The sequence below is a fragment of the Hyla sarda genome, chromosome 2 (assembly GCF_029499605.1).
Source record: "Hyla sarda isolate aHylSar1 chromosome 2, aHylSar1.hap1, whole genome shotgun sequence".
In the NCBI taxonomy this organism is placed as follows: Eukaryota; Metazoa; Chordata; class Amphibia; order Anura; family Hylidae; genus Hyla; species Hyla sarda.
In genome coordinates this window covers 302,231,914-302,246,402 of record NC_079190.1, presented here as the reverse complement: position 1 = coordinate 302,246,402, position 14,489 = coordinate 302,231,914, and positions in this window count along the sequence as shown.

Sequence of the window (14,489 nt, the reverse complement as noted above, 5' to 3'; positions counted from 1 at the left end):
CACAGTGTAAATAAAAATAAACATATATGGTATCACCGCGTGCGGAAATGTCCGAATTATAAAAATATATCATTAATTAAACCACTCGGTCAATGGCGTGTGCGCAAAAAAATTCCAAAGTCCAAAATAGTGCATTTTTGGTCACTTTTTATATCATTTAAAAATGAATAAAAAGCGATCAATAAGTCCTATCAATGCAAAAATGGTACCGTTAAAAACTTCAGATCACGGCGCAAAAAATTAGTCTGCATACCGCCCCATACACGGAAAAATAAAAAAGTTATAGGGGTCAGAACATGACAATTTTAAATGTATTAATTTTCCTGCATGTAGTTATGATTTTTTCCAGAAGTCCGACAAAATCAAACCTATATAAGTAGGGTATCATTTTAATCGTATGGACCTACAGAATAAAGATAAGGTGTCATTTTTACCGAAAAATGTACCACGTAGAAACGGAAGCCCCCAAAAGTTACAAAACAGCGGTTTTTTTTTTCTATTTTGTCGCACAATGATTTTTTTTCCGTTTCACCGTAGATTTTTGGGCAAAATGACTGTCATTACAAAGTAGAATTGGTGGCGCAAAATATAAGCCATCATATGGATTTTTAGGTGCAAAATTGAAAGAGTTATGATTTTTTAAAGGCAAGGAGCAAAAAACGAAAACGGAAAAACCCCGGTCCTTAAGGGGTTAACGCACCAGGATGTACATTTATGTTTTGTACATGAAGCAAGCAAAGGAGCTGCGCTCGTTTCATGCTCAGCTGCTATGTGCAGCCAGGGACCCTCCGGTATGGTGCTGATGTCAGCCATTAACCTCTCGGATGCCATGATCAATACTGATCACAGCATCTGCAGCAATGCGGCTGTTCTAATGACTGCCATGGCATGACCGCAGGGATCCAAACAACCAACATGGCGGATGGAGGTCCCCTTACCTGCCTCTGCCGCTCTTCCAGTGGTCAGAGAAGAACACCAATAATACTAATCAGTGCACTATAAGGACTGCTCTATGGGGACATAAGTGTAAAAAAAAAAAAAAGCCCCTCCCCCAATAAAACTTTTAATCTCTCTTTTTCCCATTTTAACCTAAAAAGCATTAAAAAAAATAAAATAATAAACATATTTGGTTTGTAAATGTCAGAACAATCAAAATATAATGTTAAATGGGTACTCCGGTACAAATTTTTATTTGTTTTTTTTCAAATCAACTGGTGGCAGAAAGTTAAACAGATTTGTAAATTACTTCTATTAAAAAAATCTTATTCCCTAGCATCCCTCAGCAGCACAATGTGGGGTGTCTCCGCCCCTGTGAGCAAAGTAGGACATGGGATTTTTTAATGAATAAATAAAAAACCCTAAGGACCTCCCCCCTCAGCCGGTATAAATCACCAGGCTCACACCAGGACAGTGAGTTTTTGTCTGTCCTAGTGTGAGCATGGACTTCCAAGCTCCCCCGTATTGTGATTTTAACATTTACCTGTATTTCTTTTCTCCTAGGGCTGGGGTAGCATGTTCCGATGTGCGGCGCCATCTTGTTGTGGTCTGGAGAAGGAACTGTTTCTCCGGACTCCACCATTTCCTGTTTGGGGGCCATTTTACCGTAGCCCATAGGGAGTTAAGCTGATATGTCACTTCCGATCCAGAGGATCTGCAGATGCGGCCGCAAATTACCTTTTTATTCAGGAGAACTTTTTCTTTTTTTACATGTTAAATAATGCCTTGTAAAGTTATTAGGATTAACCTTACAGTTATTTAGATAGTTTATTTAAAATATTTTTTCCTTTACTTTACTGTTGGGTTTGTGACCCGGATGTGGGCGGGACTTCTCCCTGGCATGATTTTGCCCACTATTTAATTCCCCCCCCCCCCTTTTTCAGATTTACATATTGCTGTTTGTGATTTCTTTCAGTTCTAAAGATCTGAAGCCTAGGTATTTCCCTCTGAGGGTGGATATGTTTATACTTGATATTGGATTTTTTTCTATATATTTACATTTTTGGTTTGAGATGTTCTCAATGGAGTCTGGAGGATCTGGAGGGCGGAGAGAGGCTTATGGAAAATCCTCTCACAAACAAAAACACTTGGAGTGTAATACATGCAAGATTCCACTGCCAGATGGATATGATTACCCCACTTGTTAATCATGTCGCCCTAGATTACCACCAGATAGCAAGCCATCCATGCAGGATATGTTCGTCTGGGTTAAGGATTTCGTATTTTCCTCTATCAAGGAGTTGAAGGACACACTAGCAGTTGCTCCTTCTCCAAACAAAAGCCCATACGTGGTGATTCTTCTGTCATCATGCACTCTGATGAAGAGTTTAGAGTATTAGATGAGACGAGATCAGCTAGCTCAGAAGAAGAGGAAGTACAGGGAAAGACCTATTTCCCTGTAGAAAAGTTCCCTAAATTCATTAGAGCCGTACAGACAGAAAATGCACCGGCTGTCTGGGAAGAGGCTCCCTCTACATCAAAGGGGCCCAGGGTGTTTTCTATGGAGGACACGATCCTAGATCTAATGAAGACTGAGTGGGTCAACCCGGAGAAGGCACCAGTCCTTGATAGGAGGTTTAAGACCCTTTACCCCTTGGATCAGTCAAAATTCCAAGGTATGGGTCAACCCACCTAAAGTGGATTATGCCATAGCAAAGCTCTCCAAGAGAACTGTTATTCCGTCGGACGACGGATCAAGCCTTAAAGACACTATGGACCGTCGGATAGAGGTCACCCTTAGGAGGTCTTATACAGCATCTTCCAGCCAGTGTGCTGTAGGGAATGCATTCTTTGAAGTGATTAGAGCAATAAAATCTTGGCTCTCTAGGATAAAGGATGACATAGATTCGGGTGTCAGTAGACACGATATTCTTAGATCATTCAAATAGATTATCCTAGGTATAGGCTATCTTTACGATGCAAATTGTCAACAGATTAAACTGGCATCATGTAGTAGGAGGAGGGCACTTTGGTTAAGGCCCTGGCCAGGAGATAGTCACTCCAAATATATCCTAGGGAATCTAGAGTTTAACCCGGCCAAATTGGCAAGCACTAATAAAGGATGCTTGGGTTATAAATGTGGTAAAGAGAGGTTATTTCCTTCCTTTGAGGTGTCACCCTCCAGAGAGGTACCTATCCTCCCCTCCTCAAAATCCTCCAAAACAAGAGGTTTTGGAAGAGGCTATTCTGGAGCTGATTACAAATGCTGCAGTAGAAACTGTTCCCCTGGAAGAGAGGGGCAGGGGGATTTATTCCCCAGTGTTTCTAGTACCCAAGCCAGGGGGAAAGTGGAGACTTATAATAGACTTACAATATTCCAATCAGTACATAATAAAGAAAAGGTTTCGGATGGAAACCATAAAGTCAGTGAAGTCCCTCATTCTGAAGGACGATTATATGGCGTTACTATTTACACATACCCTTCTTTCAGAGGCATAGAAGATTCCTGCGGATCGCAGTCTTCATAACAGGAGTTCTCCAGTTTCGAGTCCTTCCATTCGGCATTTCAGCCGCCCCATTTGTGTTCACGAAGGTCGTCTCTTCCATTATGGCAGTGCTCAGAGTTCAGTGTATCAGAAGAATACCTTATCTGGACGACTGGCTTATATTGGCCAGAACTCAGGAGGAGTGTCGCTGTCAGACCACAATTACGCTGGACTTACCTCACAAACTAGGTTGGTTAATAAATCAACACAAGTCCCATCTAAACCCAACCAAGGTTTCTGTTTAGATTACCACAGCATGACAATCCATCTATCTACAGCAAGAAAGGACAGGATATCCAGGGGATATCAATTCCTTCGAGTCCCTCGCAGGATAACCCTGAGGACCCTTATGAGATTCTTAGGTCTCCTATCCTCCTCAGCAGAGGCTGTCCCGTGGGCACTCTGGCACATGAGGCCACTTCAGGCAGAAATCCTTCAGAGTTGGGACAGGAGGATCTCCTCCCTAGACACTCATCTAAGACTTTCTCCCAGGTATTACTCTTGATGACAGACGCGTCAGGGTCAGGATGGAGAGCCCACCTGCTGGGAAGAAAGGTGAATGGGAATTGGAGTACAGAAGAACTTCCTCTTTCGACCAATATAAAGGAACTAAGGGCAATTTACTATGCCCTTCTTCACTTCGCCCCCTTCCTGCTGGGACAAGCCGTCAAAGTAAGAACGGACAACATGTCGGCTGTTTATTACATAAACAAACAAGGAGGAACAAAATCAGTTCCACTACTTCAGGAGGTGGCAAGGATCTTTCGGTGTATATTCCTTCAGCTAGTAGACCACTGGAGTCTCCCGGAGATAGATCTGATGGCCACAAGATCCAATTGCAAGCTAGACAAGTTCTGCTCCCTTTATCCTGCAGACAAACCTCTTTATGTGGATGCCATGACGATTCTGTGGAATTTCAAGCTGGCCTACATATTTCCTCCAATCTCAATGATACCCAGGGTATTAATGAAGATCAGACAGGATCAAGCCTCAGTAATCGCCATCATTCCCTTTTGGCCCAAGAGATCCTGGTGCTCCCAGCTCAGCCAAATTAGTAAGGGAATGTATTGGAAACTTCCTCCCAAGCAGAACCTTGTGTCTCAGGGCACTCAGTTCTGCCACAATCTCAAGACACTCAGTCTGACAGCATGGAAGTTGATAGGTCCTTACTAAAAGCCAGAGGGTTTTTGGACCGCATACTTGAGACGCTATCTCACTCTAGGAGTGAGTCAAATAACAAGACCTATGCTAGAATCAGGAAGATCTTTATTTCCTGGTGTATCGCTAAGAAGATTGACACTTCTTCCCGATCTATTCCATCAATTCTGGAATTTCTCCAGGACTGGTTTGATAAAGGACTTTCTCCTAATTCCATTAGGGTACAACTAGCAGCTCTGTCTGCATCTTTACAGAGACGTCTTTTTCAAGAACCAGTAGTAAAGTCATTCATCAAGGCTATTACTAGAATTTGTCCTATGTCTGTGAAACCGGTTGCTCACTGGGATCTGGCATTGGTCTTGCAACAACTGTGTGCTCAACCCTTTGAACCCTTGGAGGAAGTGGAACTTAGGTTTCTCACTCTTAAGGTGGTGCTACTTTTAGCTGTCACCACTGCTAAGAGGGTTAGTGAACTACAAGCTTTAGCCCGGTAGAACCTTACACAGTGTTCTTACCCAGAAAGGTCCTTCTGAGATTCCTTCCATCTTTTTGCCTAAGGTTGCCTCTTTTGCAAATATTAACCAAATTATTTCTCTTCCAGAGTATTTTCCTGAGCCTGGATCTTCTCAGAAAGATCTTGCTTCCCTACATCTGGTAAGGTGTTTAAGAATCTATATTGAAGAGAACTAAACCCTTTAGAAAGGCTGAGAATCTTCTCATCTTGCATCAGGGTGTAAAGAAGGGTGCTAAGGCATCTAAACCCTCCATTTCTAGATGGATATGTGAATATATAAACCTATGTTACACCTCTAGGGGGCTTACTGCACCTGAGTTCACGAAAGCACACTCCACAAGATCTGTGTCTGCCTCTTGGGCAGAACGTAATTCTGTTCCTCTCGAACACATCTGTCAGACTGTGACCTGGAGCTCTCCGTTAACTAAGACACTAAAGGGTAGATACCTTTTTGTCTAGCGAAACTGCCTTCGCTAAGACCATTATTAATTCTGTAACGCAGGAGAGCCCTCCCTAGGGGTGATTCTTGCTAGATCCTCACATTGTGCTGCTGAGGGACGCTAGGGAAGACTAAATTTAGAAAGTTAATTTGTTTTCCCTTAGTCTCCTCAGCAGCACAAGCTTCCCTCCCATTTTTACGTTTACTTTATAATTTACTCACTGTCCTGGTGTGAGCCTGGTGATTTATACTGGCTGAGGGGGGAGGTCCTTAGGGTTTTTTATTTATTCATTAAAAAATCCCATGTCCTACTTTGCTCACTGGGGCGGAGACACCCCACATTGTGCTGCTGAGGAGACTAAGGGAAAACAAATTAACTTTCTAAATTTAGTCATCCTTCCAGTACTTATGCTTTTCTGTGCACTGTGCTTGTGATGTCAGCAGAGAGCACTGTGTTCCAAAAAGAAAAGAATTTCCTCTGTATTATTAAGCAGCTAATAAGTACTGGAAGGATTAAGATTTTTTTTATAGAAGTAATTTACAAATCTAAAAAAGTAGCCAACCCCTCTAGGCTAGCATCAGTTGCCTGATACAATGATGTAATGGCAAAAATGATGACTGGATCGTGCTTCAATTATAATATGAAAGTGCAAATTTATTACACAATATAAAATACATAAAAGATATTTTGTAAACAGTAAATCCTCGAAACACAAGGGCCCTTGTGCCGAGGAAAATTACAATATAATACTTATACAAACACCGATAGCTATCATTAAGAATTTCAGCAATGCAATGTTACTTTAAATCCGGCCTCCGATAATCCAAAAATGAGTTTAAAGTCCCTTAAGAGGTATGGATTCCAAATGTTATACGTAAGGTACGTCAAGTCCCGTAAATGGTATAGATTCCAAATGCTAAACGTGGAATAGATAAATTATAGTTACCAGTCTGCAATACATCCCGATAAAAGGTCACCTTGAGTTGAAATGTGGGGTCCGCACGGTTAGGTGGGGGGTGCGTGGCCTCGCCTGGCGGCGTCTCCGCCGCCGTACAGGGGACTCGTCATCACTGCTAGATGATGAGGAGGACGAGGAATAACACAAAAAAGTAGGATCTTCCTCGTCCTCACTGGCAGATTCGGAGTCAGAGGCTAAAAAAGCGTAAGCCTCCACTGCCGAAAATGCCCTGCGGGCCATCTCCTTTTTTCTACGGTGGCGGGGGTGGTGTGGTGGGGAGGGTGTGTGTGCGGGGGGGGGGGGGGGGGGGGGCAGGGAAGTGTGTAGTGTGTGGTGCTTGGTGTAAACTTACAGGAAAAAAAAAAGCTGCGGCCAAAAAATAAAAAATAAACAAATGGGTGGCACTCGCAGCACCCTGAACCCCTAATAGGGCCCGAGGTCACACGGATCAGGTGACAGCGGACCCTTGGGGACCTATTAGGGGGTCAGGGGGGGGGTTACTTGTTTTTTCTTTTCAGTTTTTTCACTTTTTACTGTTTTTTACTTTTGATTGCCTACCTGTCCCTGGAAAAAAGCTCACCCTGATCTAATGGGGTCCTCTTCTTCCTGGGAGTCTCTGATGCGATCGCCAGCCAATAGCAGCGTTGACCAGTATTGTCACCTCTCCCAAGCAACGGCAGGTGATTGGCGGTGTACCGTACACTGCCGATCACCATTTATTACCGTATCATCGGGTCACAATTGACCCGAATGACTGGAATCGGCGCAGATCGCTGGCGTGAATTCGCTTGCGATCTGCACCGATCTCCGACATGTGGGGGTCCCGGGACCCCCCTCGGCATTTGCACAGCATGCCTGCTGAACGATTTCAGCAGGCATGCAGTTCCGATCTCCGCCCTGCGAGCGGCGGAAACCGGAATGACTCAGGACGTATGCATACGTCTTGGGTCCTGAACAGGTTAAAGGGAACAAATCATCAGATTTTACCCTATATAACGCTTGGCATAGTGATATATAGGGTAAAATCTTTATTTTCACCATTCTCGGGGGACTCTCCTGCCCCCAGTGATATGAAGATAGGAAGTTATAAACTAGTAACCACCGCCGCCGTAAGTAGTCACCTGGGCGGGGAGCCCTTCTCACCTACTCCCGTTCTTCGGCCGGCAGCGACGCCCCCTCCGCTTGATTGATGGGCAGCATCATCGCTCTGCTCCGTCTGTTCAGTGAGCGGAACAATGACGCGGCCCATCAATCAAGCAGAGGGGGTGTCGCTGCCGGACGAAGAACGGGAATAGGTGAGAAGAGCTCCCTGCCCAGGTGACAACTTACGGCGGCAGCGGTGACTAGTTTATAACTTCATATCTTCACCATCCTTGGGGGCAGGAGCGTCCCCCGGGGATGGTGAGGACAACAATTTTACCCTATATAACGCTTTGCCAAGCATTATATAGGGTCAAATCTGATGATTGGTTCCCTTTAAATGTTATAGCTGACCCATCAGATTTGTATTTTTTGAAGGCTATTTTTTTTGTTGTTTATTGCTCTTTTAACATCATTTGTCAGCCATGTAGGATTTAGTTTTAATCGTTTATATTTGTACCCCTTTGGTATATATTTAGCTGTATAATTATTTAGAGTTGATTTAAAGATGTCCCATTTACCTTCTGTATCAGTATTTGAGAACACCTCCCCCCAGTCTATGTCCTGTAGTGCAGATCTCAGCCCAGGGAAATTTGCCTTTTTAAAGTTATATGTTTTTGCCTTCCCCGCCTGTCTTTGTTTTCTACATTTTAAGTCAAAAGTAACTATATTGTGGTCGCTATTACCAAGGTTTTCCCGCACAGTTACATTACCAACCAGCTCTGCGTTGTTGGAAATGATCAGATCCAACAAGGCATCACTTCTTGTTGGGTCCTCCACAAACTGGCCCATAAAATGATCCTGCAATAAATTTAGGAATTTTCTCCCCTTTGTAGTTTTAGCCAGCCCCCCGGCCCCAATCTATATCTGGATAGTTAAAATCTCCCATTATTACCACTGTACCTGCCCGGGCGGCCCTCTCTATTTGTTTATGCAGCCGACCTTCTATCTCTTCAGTGATATTAGGGGGTCTGTAGATTACACCAAATATAATTTTTTCAGTATTTCCCTCCTTTTGTAATTCTACCCACAGTGATTCCACATCCTCAGAATCATCACACACTATGGCATCGTTCACACTGATTTTCATACCACTTCTAACATACGGACAGACTCCACCACCTTTTCTGTTCATTCTATCCTTGCGAAACAATGTAAACCCTGCAGATTGACAGCCCAGTCATGTGAGGAGTCCAGCCATGTCTCAGTGACCCCAACTATATCAATATGTTCCTCCAGTATCAAGGCCTCAAGCTCCCCAATTTTATTTGCTAGGCTTCTGGCATTTGTGAACATACACTTTACATTTCCATTAAGTTTTACACATATAGTCTCACTAATGGGATTTTCTGAGTTATTGGGGTTAATGTTATTATTTGAGTTATAAGGGCTAATTGTACTATTTAAGTTATTGGGGCTAATGTTATTTTTTGAATTAATGGGGCTAATTGTAGTTATTGAGTTATTGGGGCTAATGGAATTTTTCTGGCTTAATAGCTGATATTGAGCGTTCATACCATGTTGGCTCATTACATGATATTGAGCGTGCATACCATGCGGGCTCAATACATGAAAATGAGCGTGCATAGCATGCTGGCTCAATAACTGATATATACACACACACACACACACACACACATATGTGTGAAGGTTAATTGATTATTTAATTAACCTGTGTTTGTGGGAGGGGCGGTACTCACCTTTAAAAGCCAGAGGCTCCTCACATCCTGTACGCCACGGCTCTTGCGTTGTTTGGGCCCATGACGCTGGAAGCTCCCCGCTGCTCTGTTCCTCCTGCCTCGTGCTCTCTCTGTCCGTCGGATCGCGTTCCTCTTCATGGTCAAGGTTAGTTATGGGTGCCGGGTCCGGGGGGTGGCAGCGGCAGTTACCTCCGGAGCTTGTCTTTTCTGCCAGGAGCTCTGCGGCACTGTTAACCACTCGGCACCCGCGGCAGGCTGTAATATAGTGTTGCACGCTTCCTGCTGCTCGTCTCTGCATACTGGGTGCTTATTTTGTGAAATTATGGTAGGGGTTGCTGTTATTTTTTGCTTTTTTGGGTATTAGCGTTGTTTTCAGCCAGAGATGACTACAGGTCTCAGCATGCCTGCTCAGTGTGTTGCTACTGCATTTCTTTCTTATATTTTTTCAATGTACACTCAGCTCTACCTTAATTTCCACGGCAAACTCTGCCCCCCCCCTTTTATTACACTATTTATTCCGCACTATTGCTCCTTATTGCCTACGCTGCTACTCATTTCTTGCACATTTACTCCTTTTTTTGTCACCTTTATGCGTCTGCTGCATACTCTGCTAGTCATGTTATGTATTATCGGTTACTTTGTATAGGCATAAGAGAAGGGGGTTCATTGTACAACAAACATTTAAAAAAAAAATAAAGAGAGAGAGAGAATAGATGCCGTTTTGGGGGCTTCTTCTTGCATAAGTGCATTTTTCGGTGGAGGTGGCACCTTGTCTCTGTTCCGTAGGTCCGTACGGTTAAGTTTTGTGTGTTACGGTTACGCTTCAACTGCGTTCTTTGCTGTTACTTTATACACTATTCGGTTATGTTTTCGCTGCACACTGCTGTATTACGTACTATATAAATCACTGTGTGCTCAGCTTGTTAAAGTTACGTTCCTACTGCATACTCTGTCAATCGTTTATAATATTATCTGCTCAGTCTCGCTACTGCTGTATTCTCCGATACTTACCATGTGCAAATAACGTTGTTTTCTATATATTTGGTTTGCCTGCCGCTTAATTTTCACTCCTGTTCTAATACATGTTATTTCCTGCTTGGTCACTTATACAGCTTGTATTACTAGTCAGTCATTTACGGTATTCATTTCTCGCTGTTATCTCAGTATCATACTCCACTGGTTGTGGTAGGCGGTTATGTGATTTTTCTCTGTCCAGTTGGCCTTGCAGTATACTTCTCCAGTATACGCTGCAAGTTTGTCATTTTATACTCTCGTGGCATACTTTACTAGTAGGTTTGTTATATGTGATACCTTTTTTGTTTGGTTATCTGGTTCGATTTTACCTTTATAGCCTCACTGTGCACCCTGCTTTTCAGTCCACCTATCTACTAGACCCAACATAGTCATGCTGTGTTGCGCGTTCTTCTTTCACTTCCGTTATATACACTTAGTGCTCATTCTCAGTTTTGCAGTTTTAGGTAGTTTAGTTGTGTGACTGAGTATCTTTTTAGGTAAACACATGGTGGCTTACGTAGGGTTGTTTCCTGCAGTTGTTTGCTTTATTTCCGGTCAGGCGGTATATTTACGCATGTTTTTTTGATTTCAGTATACCCGTTAGGAAAGCAGTTCCTGCGTCAGTACGTTCTCTTGTTGACTCATTGTTCGTTGTTACGGTAATGTTCTTCTTTTCGTTTTCATCCAGGTTTGGTTTAGTGTTATGTGTTATTTAGTAACTCTCCGTTTTCTTCTAGTCTGCTTACTTCGTTTGCGGGTAGGTGCTGCTCTGTGATACTTGCCTTCCCCGTTCTTAGGGGGTGCCAACCCTTGGTACTACGTTGATCGGATCACTTGGTCAGGTATGCACTTGTCGTCTCGTTTAGGTTATGGTTTAATATTATTCACTTGTTTCTGTTCATCTGTGTGTTCCTAATCTCAATATTTTCCAGATCCTATGCCTTCTAGGCCTCGAGTCCATCATTTTTTCGTGAGTTCGTGGTTTCCTCACCATAGGCCCAGTCGCTTCATATGTATCATAAAAAAAAAATATATATATAAAAAATCTTAAAATAACATCATGTTTTGTGTTCATGCAGGTTGATTATTCTTCTCCAAACTCGTGTTTGGGCCTCGGTTAATATCCTTCCACCGACTCAACTCGTCTTTGGGTCCTCGTGTGGATCCGTATTAGCATATGCTTTTAGTTATATGTCTGTTTTTTTCAGCAGTTGTCCACGTGCGCTCAAGTGGCTTAACGTCTGCTGTCGTGTACGACCAGTTGGCTTGCTTGTCTACGGTTACAGGTATGTGCAGTCTACACTCCTAGTGGTGGTATTAGATGTTTTGTTTATACGGCTCTCCTTTAGCTTGCAGAGTTCAGTCTGGTGGTGTTCTCACCTCACCTTGTTTCTCCGTTGGTCCAGCGACCTGTTCGGGTCGTTACTAGTCTACGACGCTCACTAATTAAGGTTGGTAGTTTTATTCCTTCAGATATTGTTTTAAGCAGGATCTTGGTTCTCATTCGTTTTTCTTTTAGGCGCATTCTGTTTGGACTATCAGGAAGCACAGGTAGTAGTCACGTGTTTTAGTTAATTACCCATCACGTCCTTGGGTAAACTTTACCTCATGCCCATCGTGTCTTTGGGCCAGAGATTCGTTTCAACATCAGTAACTGTCACGTTGTTAGCACGTTTTTTTGTCACTACACGGCACTCTTCACTTTTCAAGTCTGTTCGTTTTCAGACTTAGCTTCTTCAGTACTATTTGCATTATGTCGGTGGCTTTGGTTTCTGTGTTGGTCTGGTTTTGGTAGGTGAGTTACACTCTGGTTTATTTAACGCTTGTTTATGGCAGGGTCTCATTGTTGTGTATCTTATTTTCAGAAATGTCTCATGCTTCAGACATTGAAGATGCAGCCTCTGTTCTGGACAACATTGCTATAACATCTGATCACGGTAGCGTCCCGTCACTTTGTAGTTGGACTATTCCCAAGCTGACGGCTGAACTTGACCGCAAAGGCATTCCGTTCCCTGCCACTGCTCGCAAGGCGGAACTTTATCGTATATTGGTCTCTGACCAGTCGGGTCCTAGTGACCAAGCAGGCACCAGCAGTGGAGAAGTGTCCATGCAGACACTCAATACGTCTATTCTGCAATTGCATACGTTAGTTAATTCACTGTGTTCTAGAGTTGATACCTTGGAGAGTAAAAATTCTGAGGTTCCCGCTCCAGTGGTGGATTCGGCTCCCGCCCTACCTCAGATTTCTGTTGCCCCTCAGGTTTCTGGCACTCCGCAAGCTTCAGTATTACCGGTTGGTCTTAATATGCTCGTGCCGAATATCGCACCAGCTCACTTTATCCCGGCTAATCTGAAGAAGGACATTCTCGATGGTAAGGATATTAATCTCGCTTCCTTGCTTATTGTATCGCATGATTTCTCAGAAAACAAGACTATAGCTTGTGGGGAGGTGTCAGTTATTCCGAAAGCCAAAGACGACAGATTAAATCGCAAGCTCTCGCTAGCAGAATTTAGTTTGCCATTTATCGTGACGTCATATGCTCAGTCAAGCCAGAGAGACGTGAAGAGTTTGATATGTACCTTTACAAGGTTACCGAGTTGGCACATAAGTACGGTGGGTCTACGTTTTATGATTATCATAAGTCTTTTTCAGCTAAGGTGGCAGCAGCTCTGGTTCAATATAATTACACAGTTAACTGGGCGTTGGTTGATACCGAGATTTTCTGAAATCATTTTGCAGGTCTTAAAGCACCTGTTTGTTCTTGGTGTCAGTCTATCACCCATACCACTGAATGGTGCAATACTGTTAATTCTCTGTCTGAAGTATCTCCTGGTACATCTTCATCCACATTCCAGCCTAGAAATCAGAAACTTGCCGGCTGAACTGACAAACTGGGTAGACCCATTAAATACCTTGGCAAATCGCAGATTTGTAATAATTATAATTTTGGGTCATGCAATTATAACCAGTGTAGACTCTTGCATGTCTGTGCAGTCTGTTTCAGAGCCCACCCAAAATCCAGTTGTCCACAGAAGTCGAAAGCATGACTAGCTGTAATAGATGTGTTATGTTTAGAATATTTTCTGGCTGATCACCCAAATTAACGTTTTGTTAAATTTTTGGTTCATGGGTTCCGGTCAGGTTTTCACACGGGCTTCATTACTTTACCCTCTGTTACTTATGAATGTGACAATTTACGTTCTGCTCTAGGGGACCCTGTTATTGTTGATAAAAGCAGAGATAGACAAGGGTTTCATTATTGGTCCTTTTGATGAGTCCCCGTTTGACGTTTGGAGAGTAAGTCCGTTGGGGTTGGTGACTGGGAAATTCAGTAATAAACACAGTTTAATTTATGATTTGTCCGCCCCTTACTCTGCGCACACACACCTAGTTTGAATTCCCTTATCCCTGCAGAGGAGTACTCCTTGAAGTATGCTTCCATAGATGAGGCAATAGCTGGGATTTTGAGCATGGACGGTAATACGTGGCTATCCAAGATTGATATCTCTGATGCCTTCAAACTCCTGCCTATTATGCCTCAGTTGTGGAAGTGGTACGGTATTAAATGGCGCAACAAGTATTATTTTTCCATTAAGTTAACGTTTGGTTCCAGGAGCAGTCCTTGGTTGTTTGATAAATTTGCGCAATCCCTACCCTGGCTCCTGGAGAACAGATTTGACAGTTCCCACGTTATTCACTATTTAGATGATTTTTTGTTTGAGCCAGGTGGTTCGTGCCCTAGAGACTTGAGAACCTCGTTAGCAGTGTTTCAGCAACTGGCTGTTCCGGTGTCAGATAAAAAGGTGGAGGGCCCTTGTAAGTCACTGACTTTTTTAGGTATTGTCCTGGACACTCAGGCCATGGTAGCTAAGCTGCCATCTGACAAGCTCTCACGCATTAAACAAACCATGCACAATCTTGCTAATTCGCCTCGGGTGACCAAGGTGGAGCTGCAATCCATTCTTGGTATGTTGAACTTTGCCATGCGTGTGATTCCTCAGGGTAGAAGTTTCATTTCTAGGTTGTTAGACGCTATGAACTCTGTGCCTGGTCAGAATGACGTAGTCACGTTTGATAGACAC